The sequence below is a fragment of the Limulus polyphemus genome, unplaced genomic scaffold (assembly GCF_000517525.1).
Source record: "Limulus polyphemus unplaced genomic scaffold, Limulus_polyphemus-2.1.2 Scaffold16, whole genome shotgun sequence".
Taxonomy (NCBI): Eukaryota; Metazoa; Arthropoda; class Merostomata; order Xiphosura; family Limulidae; genus Limulus; species Limulus polyphemus.
The window spans coordinates 80,898-91,105 of record NW_013665626.1 but is presented as its reverse complement, the minus strand read 5'-3'; the positions used below and the strand labels follow the sequence as shown (position 1 = coordinate 91,105).

General features: G+C 33.7%; 1 protein-coding gene across 1 annotated transcript in view; it reads right to left on the bottom strand.

The window, feature by feature from the left end:
* LOC106457323 (protein CBFA2T1-like) overlaps positions 1 to 9,166 on the bottom strand; it is a 32,803-nt gene extending 23,637 nt beyond the window's left edge. The window contains exon 1 of the mRNA XM_013916724.2: positions 9,017 to 9,166. The gene's annotated coding sequence lies outside the window, so the exon portion shown is untranslated. The remainder of the gene's footprint in view (positions 1 to 9,016) is intronic.
* Positions 9,167 to 10,208: the final 1,042 nt, after the last annotated feature.

Sequence of the window (10,208 nt, the reverse complement as noted above, 5' to 3'; positions counted from 1 at the left end):
GTTTGGTGTGACAGGGATTCGAACCCGCGATCCTCAGATTGCGAGTCGAGTGCCTTAACCACATGGCCATGCCGGGCCATGCTGCTCTTGACTCCAGTTTCTGGAGTAAGCTAATCATAAGAAGATTTATAAGCACTGTAAGACAAGTATCAATTGGAGATTGATGACATATTGGACTATATCATTCATCTGTCTATCTATCTTTCTATCAATACACATATATTTTTAATATATTTATCTATTATGTACATGTGTGTCAACCATATAACGTTTAATATAAGGCTTTGGAAAAAATAAGTAGTGCCAGGACTTCTATGTTACCATGTATTGTAGCCGTGTCTCTCCAGGTTTGTTTGTTATTAAACACAAATTGACTTATTGGGCTAGCTGTGCTGTGCCCATCACGTATATCGAAATCCGGTTTTTAATTTTGTAAGCCTTCAGACTTGCCGCTGAGCCACTTGTGGGCTCCTCTACAGGTGAATCGGTTCTTTAATTTCATCTTTGGGTTTAGTCTGCTAAATCTGACGTAAAACGAGGCCTAAAACTAATATTGATTAGAATAGAAAATGATCACTTAGCAACAAAGCCATCAAATATAGCTTTTACAGTATTAACACAACGGAGATGCGATATTCTAAAGACGCTTGTGATAAATATATTCATTATATTATTAAACTCTTAAAGAGAGTTTTAAACATAAGATGTAGAAATCAACAATTAAACTTATAGATACTAATTTTATATCTTAAAATGCATAGAAGAAGTTTTTCTTTGATTTAGAAATTCAGACAATCCTGCATGCCACTCAACTTTATTTACGATGTCACACTCGAGATGAACTTGTCTTTTAAAAGTATGAAAAACACTTTTCTTTATTCATATATAACTAATATCACTTTAAAAATATTGACATCTTGGGTCTTTAGACATATTACAAACTTGCCTGATTTCTGGGTTATTTTTTGATTGTTAGAAGCAAAATAATTAACTCTTTTATAACTTTGAAAAAAAAAAAAGTCGAACGTACATAAAACTTACGCCCACTTATACACCAAAAATATTACCCCATTAGACCATCTGTTTGTGCATAAAAATCCCAGAAAATCCATTCAGTTAGAAAATAAAAACAAACAACTCTATAGTTCCTTTTTCTTTCCAAAGACCAAACGCGAACGTTTATACAAAGGAGGGGCGTTTTCTGATTTAAACGTTGCTATCGATCTCACATTGTCTGCATTTACCGTTAACTACAAGTCGGTCTTTGGAGATTAAAAAGAGAATGAAAAGTTTCTGTGTGTGTGAAATATTACAAAAAGAATAACGAGGAGAAACGACGTATTGAAATGAGATATTAAAAAGTGAATCGATGACACTGGGTGAAATATATGTATTGTTCTTTTCTTACACCCTCCGCCTACCTTTCCGATAGTTCATTTGACCAATGTACACGTGTATAACTAACCAGTCTTCGTGGTTACAGCGTACATAGCGGTACTTTAAATTATTCACCAGCAGTGCCCGCACGTCGGTAGCTACTGGACTTGTTAATTACCATGCGATAAGGGCAGCAGGCAGAGGAGGCCAATAAGACCAGAGTGAACGTGTACCTGTATCAGTAAGGCTGGCTAGCGGCTGGTATTGATTTCACTGTACAAGACGTGTCAGTTGCACCTGTGGCACAGATGTCGTCTCAACTGATTTCTTTACTGTGCTGCCGATAAGTTCAGAGATTTTTTACACTGCAATGTACAACAGCTGTCAAAAATCACCATTTCTTTAATTTCTTCCTTTGGTGAATTATATTTTATCAGGAAATTAAGCGCTCCCGGTGTTAAGAGTAAATCGGCCTACACATTCATTACAGCAGTGAGCTTAAGAGTGAACCATATGCTGTAAAACTGTATATAACATTATTGGTTTCCAGATTTTAATTGAATTTTTTTCATGCATTTATGGCTTACATTAAAACAAAAATAAAGAAAACAGGAGCCATGTTACCAGAAAGCAGTAACTTGGCTTAAATGTTGTTGTTTCTTTCATAAGTATGACAATAAATCACTGAGGTTTAGCTCGTTAAATTTTATTCAATAAACATATCCAATATTTTAAAATAGCAGAGTTTAATGAGAAATATTCGAACATCCAATTGAAATTGGACAAAATATGAATCATGTTACCAGTTGATTTTCAATAAATAGAAGAGATAACACGTGTCTTTTCAGACTAAATGATGATAAAGAAAATCGTTAATAAGAATTCGTTTTGTTAAATTACTCTGACTTTTGTTCACTGATTCCGATAAATTTTATGAGATACCTGAAATATCTATTGATCATTTTTAGAGGTTTCAACTGGTATTTGTATTTTCGTTTCTGAATAAAGACATTATTAACTGACATCTTGCCTGAACCTTGTGGTTTTGAATGGCTTCCAGGAACAGGTATTTGATAATGAATAAACTCGTGAAGAAATGTCAATAAACCGACGACAGAAATATCTTGTTCAGAAAACAACAGTCTTTCTTAGCTTCTCCAGGAGACTTAAGAATTTGTAAGAACTTACAATAAATATATGCACAGTGTTAGAACAGTCAAATTATACATCACAAAAATTGTATTATTCGCCAACAATTACAGCATAACTTCAAGTTAGTTTTCCAAGACTGAAACTAAGAGAGTTCTAAGAGTTTGGTGGTCATTTAGTGCGTTCTAACATTATTAAACACCCTTGGTTCATCAACAAATTGTATAACACTTTTAATATGTACATATTACATATTATAAGAAGTGTATATCTTCTTAAGTTGGTCATATGACAACCGTTATTTACTGTAAATTTGTAATTACAATATGACAACTAAATTTTCCTATGTAAACCAGTTTAAAAGAACACATGTTTACAGCTAGAGGCCGTCAAACACTACTAAGCATAAATTAAAAACAACAAAACGTTAACAAGCATAAATAAACCATTCTTATGACATGAGGGAAGGGGCAGGAAGTTGGGTTCAAGTTTGGAACCATTTTCTGTCTTGACCTATCTGCAATTGTAAGTTGAATTGGCTGGAAAATCAGATAACACATTTCGTCATTGAAGGGCCTCATGGCAGCATACAACCATTAGCTACCACCATCACAATCTCTGATACGAGATTCTTTATCAAAGTTTTAAACGTCTTTACTTGATTTATTTTATCAGGTTTTTAAAATAATTTGTTTTCGAATTTATTTCTTTTTACAGATAAAATATTTTGCTTCTTATGACTTCAACTCAACGGGATTGCGTTAAGTTGGTTACATTTGTACTTATCTATGTAATTTTCATCTAAGTATAACTACTTGATCATTTCCAGTATTATTTCGATATCCATTTTTTTTAATCCGTTGTTTATCATGAATGATTTTAGTTAAATAAAATAACATAATATTAAAAGTATATTAAGAATTTTCTCTCTATTGTTTTCTTTTTTTTGGGGGGGGAGGGGTGAATAAATTTCTCTAAAGACGCCTAGCAATAAAAGTATTAATTTAAATGTGGCTTAAACCAATCTACAACTGGTACATTCCCAGTGCTAGTATAATCTAATACAGGCGAAACAACTGAGATAATTTTGTGTGTATTAAGTCATTAAAACGACATATATAGTTACGCTGGCATAGAATATTATGAACACAGAAAAAAGGAAGTCAGTTCAAATTGTTGTTGTTATTAAGCACAAAGCTACACAAAGGGATATCTGTGCTCTGCCCACCACGGGCATCGATAGCCGGTTTTTAGTAGTAGAAGTCCGCAGACATACGACTGTACCACTGGGGAAGGGGGGCAGTTCAAATTGTATTCACTGAAGAAATTATAACGCCCCGTCCAAGTAAAGCAGAAAATATCTCTACTGTCTATTAAGTTTCTGCAACGCACAGTTATTCTTAATTCAGGTTCTCTTTATGTGTAAAACTATCGTAAGGTTCTGTTTTAACGTCTGGTATTATTTGGCTGTATAACGCTGTTTGACAAATTAAGTTACAATTTCAATACAAATTCTTCAAAAAAAATCGGTATCATTTTAATGCCATCTGAAACGGAACGAAACGCAAGTGAAAATAAAATTTTGTACTCCGATGACGTTAATAAAAATTAACAATTAAAACTGAAGCTTACGTAAAAGACTTGTTAAGAAAAACGATACTTAATCTAAACAATTAAACACATGCTTAAAGGTTCAGTATCTTATGCGATGAACTTTAAGTATTTCATAAATTCAAAATAATGCAAAACATGCTGTTCGAGTCTGCAATTGGTTAGAGATGCCTTTGATCACAAGAACTGCATCGAACCAACTAGCGTAATAACGTAAATTTATAACGTAATATTAAGTCTCAACCTCTTTATAAATTATAAACACACGTTATTAGAAATCAAATGCCTCAAAATAAAGTTATGACAGATTTATTAATGTATAGATTTTATCTTTACTATATCAAATCATATCACGAAATTTTTGCAAGGCAAATTTTATTTTTCTGTTTTCTGAATTATATTTACCCTTCCCCACACCTAAAAAAAATAACAACATATATATACACACAATGGAACTATTTTTAACTTTTTGTTTAACTGAAACGTTTTGTGTAGCTGGCATGTGATTAAGTTTGGTTTGGTGATACAGCTTGAATTATTGAGCAGAAATTTCATCTGCAAATCATCATAACATCTGGAGTCCAGTAAATCTTGTGGCATAGCTACATTCTCTTTCTATTCATATTTTACCTATATGTTGCTTCAGACGCATGAGTGCATTTGAACTTTCCGCCATCTGCGACCAAGGAACATACAGCCAATCGCAATTCAAATTTATTTTATTACCAGGCAATCAATAACAGCTGGAAAACATCTGTCTTCAATCAATCGTTTGACAGCTAACACATTGTTTGATGATATGATGCAGGGGGCATCTGGAGTGAGGGGGGTTCCAATACAACTAAGGCGGTTGAATTTATCCCGACATCCTCTCACCTTTCAGTTTACTCTTACTTTTCGGGTCCTACGGCTGTCAGTACGCAATTCAAAACCCTTTTAGACAAATTATCAAAGAATCTTTTCATTCTCCCAGACACCCGTGCGTTGACCCTCTTTCCCCGGAAGAAGAGTAACTCGCTGGGGTCTGTTGGCCTGTGTTCTGTATACCATGGTCTTTAGATAAACAGTGTAAACTAGTGAGGAGAGTAACAATAATGGATCAGCTGGTCTAACAGAACGGTACTTTTTTTGTTGGTGCTTGTTTTAGGGTGAACTACTATTTGTAAATATTTTTCAAGTTCAAACACAAAACTTGGATGAAAGCTAAATACGCAGCTGAAATTCTAGATTAAGGAATAAGAAAGTTTTAACAAGAATAGCATTGGCAAATTAATTTATAGACATCTGGAAAAACAACTAAAACAAGTCAAAGTTGTGAAGCGTTTTGCACATTAACAATTTTCTTATGAATAAAAAATAACATGAAAGTTTTAGTTATTTCTTTATTTTGTAAGGAAGCCATCGGTTGAGTCGTGCATTCTCATTCGGGCTCAACAGTACAAAGATTTGAAATATAACTTACTATAAGGGCTAATAAACGTGATTTATTCTGGCTTAAGTTTTCTTTTCCATAACTACTTATCGTGTTGTGAATTTCAAATAATACTTTTTTTTTTCATAAACGCAGAGATTTTACATGCTTTTAGGTAATATGTTTCTAACTAGAAGGCTATTGTCTTGACTCAGTGTTATTATCAAAACAAAGTTTTATGATTTAATGAAATACATTGTGAATTAAATACTGATTTTTGAATTAGATTTTATGCCGCAAATATTTCTTATGTCATGTTGTTGTTATTAAGCACAAAGCTACAGAAAGGGGCTATCTGTGCTCTGCCCAGCACGGGCCTCGAAACCCGGTTTCTAGCATTGTAAGTCCGCAGACATACCGTTGTGCCACTAGGGGGCTTTTATGTCCAATGAAAATTTGAATTTTCGATTTATGTCAGTGTGATATAAATCGTTAAAAAGCGCTCTGTCAACCATTGTGTAAAATAAAATATAAAAACATTGCATAAGAAGTGACAAGCATACACTTATTATAAATGAGAAAAGTAAATCTAGCCTTTAAATTTTGGTTGATGACAATTATAAATTTATTGCTACGCGAGAGCAATTTATGGTTAGAACTTCATTGTAAACAACAATAATATATGAAATTATTGTGCCAAGTCAGTACCGTAGCTAATGGGTTTAGGATATTAATTTTTTCATGACTAAACTGTGAAGAAAAAAAGCTGAGAATTGATTTAACTGAGATGATTCTGGAATACTGAGAGCTAATTCAGACCAAGGTCAGAGTTATGTATCAAGCTACGAATTAATCTTGCTTCGGTGACTCTAACATACGAGCATATTTAAAGATTGGTTGCCAAGAGTAACCAGTCTATTGAAAAGTATGTATATAAAGTTCTTTCACTTTTCGCGCAGCTTGTTTTAGTAATCTGAAAAAAAAAAAATAATTTCAACGTGTTATGTGGCCAGTCCCTCTATGTGTAAAGTAAGCTTTGAAATACGGGTCGTATTTGAACAAAAATTTAATTAGAATGAGAAAAATAAGATCATAGGCAATGAGAATTTGTCTGAAACCGAATAGATCAAAGAAAGACTAGGATAACAAGCTGAAGATTTAACGCATTCCAGATGATCTTGTCCAGATTTTGACTGCCATAAGAAGCTAAGGTCCTGCACAAATCTATAATATTGTTGATATGAAAACATGAGAATACTCACTTTAACATACTGTTAATATTGAAGCAGAAATGTAAAATGATTGAAACCTGGACGAATAGTGTTGAATTAGGAAATTCAGGCAATCTCGAAATAAGAACATCACAAGACCAGAACAAACGCATACCATTCATATACAAATGCATAATAAGGCCACTTACAGTACAAAAGATGCATCTTTAAGCATGTTTTATAATTTCATTGCGCTATAACACCACGTATCTGTCTCTTTAGTGCCATAATGATAAGGACTTTAAGCTATAAATTAACATGTATTACTTAGTACAATGACCATAATACGAATTCCTCTAATGAACATGGTATAGTGTAGCTCTCGCTTTACTTAACTAGATAAATAGAATGTACCTGGTCAGTTTTAAAATTGTTTGCGGTCAAGAAAGAGAGTTGAGTTGATACATAAATTTAGGTAATGCTGAATCTACAAATAGTATTGTCTGGTTCTCTTGACCCGTTAAACAAGGCTGATGACAAAAGAAAAATTATTTTTGAAGCACCCTTGTGTGTTATATAATGTTGGAATTGTTACACGACAATTGCTGATGATTCAAAACCTCTAATCCTTTTTACGCATGTCATATGAGCTTAGAGTAGAATAAAGTGACTTAAACAACCATCACTAGACTCCAACTTTCTTTGAACCGAACATTTTGGGGGACAAACTACAACAGCGCAGCTGTCAACACACATCTCCATCATCTTCACTCCAGTTCTATTCGTAATTTTCTAAGAAGAATGAGTCAGGGCTTCTTTCAACGTGTATTAAACGTTGTCGAGTTCTAACTAACAGTATATGTCGGCTTTTAAAAAACTCAAAATGTCCTAAAATATATTAATTATAAAAAGCATCCTCTTTAGTATTTTGAACAACGAAACATGTCGTTTCTAGGGTATTTGAGACACTGCAGACGTAATGAAGTTTGGGCTTTAATGGAATACTTGCCCCGTCGTCTTTCTAAAGTGGTACGACGTTTCGCCCTCAGTATAAAAGCCGAAACTTCGTCCAACTGTAAAACAGGCAGGAGCAGTCCACAAAGCCAAAACTATTCAATGAAACATATCGTCTACCCGAACGGTCAGTCTAGTTTCAGAGCTTTTTACTTGATTAAAAATCCATTGCAAATGATAAATGAAGAACTGACAGAGCCGTCAATGTTATCAAAAAGCCGAGGATGCGATATTTTTAAATATCAAATACACTGCTATTCTTGCAAAGCACCAGGAAATATATAGTAGGAAAACATTTTTTTAGATGCCATGAGGATGTTTGAGCGAAAAAGAAATAGATATAATCAACAAAAGATGCAATGGTTTATAACCAGAGCAAAGGTGCATGGCAAAAGCAAAGAGCCTCAAAAGCAGTGAGAAAGAGTAATCATCATCAAGAAAAGTAAACTCGCTAACATTTGCTTCTTTGCCGCAAGTTCTACGACACGAACGAGTCTATGGTTCATAAAGTCGTCATGTCATCTACAGACGCAGTTTCTCAAACAATGAGAATTGTGCCCCAAACCCCAAAGCTGTCAAACCCCGAACGTCTTGAAGCTATGAACAATAACTTGCTACTAACACTGCATTTGACAGCCACATCTCATTCATTGAGCCCTGAAAGTCGACTTTTCACCGCCCAAGCCCCACCATGGAATCATATACTCATAATCTCCAATATACACGAGCTATGCTTTCCTTGGCTGCCAATTGCACCTGACCACGCAAGGCTTCTTTATACATCTTTTATTCCACTTTATCAATATCGTGACCCTTAGAAACCCTTCTAATGTCAAAATTTCTTTGAAAGTATTCTAGTAATTTTAATTGAATTTCGTCTCGGTACTCTGGAGATTTATTAATAATTTGTTAGTTATGCAAAATGCATTACGTAGGACTAGTAAATGACTAATAAGTCGTTTAAAACAGAATCATTCGACTTTAACAATAATTTCAGTTGAATAGTATAGGGTTTGTTATGTGTCCTGAGGTAAAACATTAAAACTGTTCATCTCTTTCATAAGCCGGAAACATTACCAATAAACTTAAAAGACATATATCATTAATGTATTTGTAACTTCCCAAGGCAGGTTTTGTTATTATGAAAAAATAAATAGCATTAAAAACGTCATCATTATAAGATACTATGCTCAGAAAACGATACAAGAACCTAGTGCTTAGAAAGAAGCAAAAAAATACTTACCAGGCTATTTTTTTTTACGTAATAGATGATTTATTAGGAATAATTGTTCGCTGACGTCCGATCTTCGCTAACCTAAAATTATTATTTTTTAATGCTACCCTTACTTCTTCAGTCGCCGGGCTTTTACACGGAAATAGTGTTTTCTCGTATGCTACACTCACATCGGAGAGCTCTACGTTCGCTCGTGGCGGTTCCTCTTGCAAGGTCTCAAGAAGCGCGCGCCCACTTACTCTTTACCTACTCTAAACGCATCTCGAAGTGTGCGCGCGCTTGTACGAAGACTTTCACCAATCACAACCTTTGTAAACCGTTCAATACCTTGAGCAGAACACATGATTGTTGTAACAGATTGTAAGTTTTGGTTGCCGAGAAAATCGAGTTATTTTGTTTATTTTTTCTCATTTCTAGTTGAAAGTTATTGACAAAATATTTGAGAGACCCTCAAAAGATTGAAAAATATAAACAATAGCTGTTTTTATACAGTTATTTATTTAAAGATTTGTAGTCATGATTGGTTCTATATGTCAGCTCCTAAATGAAAGTTGTAATGTCTACTAATTTATTGCTTAAAGTTTATTAAAGCAGGAATAGACTGACACAATTGAAAAAAAAGAATCCACTCTTTCTTGTTTTTTATGTTCCGTGTAGTAACAACGCACAGATATTTTCCTCAATATCTGTAGGCTAATTTTACAACTAAATAAATGCCAGTTATTCATTTCGTTTTCTTTTGTTGTATGCCAGACTAAACGTACGTTTTAGAAATGGCTAAATGAAAGAGATAAAAATTATTTTTAATAATAAGAAAACGAATCCTCTATCAAAGAGTTTCTTCTGTAAGATGAAAGTCATACCTGTGCATCACCAACAGATGGAAGGATTTATCATGCGTGTTTTTCATTGCCTTTATAATATAAAAAGTTAGGTTTCATTCTCATTTGATTCGATGTTCATTAAATGTTTTATACTGACTGACAACTCTAATGAGTAGTCATGATATAAAAGACTGTTTAGTGTAGGTATTATTAATCAATTAGTTTGTGAGTTAATATTTTATGATTGTTTAGCTATTTTTATAAAAAAAGGGAGTTAAAAGAAGACGATTATTGGAAGTTGTGTTTATAATTCTTGAAATTTATTGATGTCGAGGATATAGAGATTTCTAGAAGACGAGCAGACGATTAAGTGATAA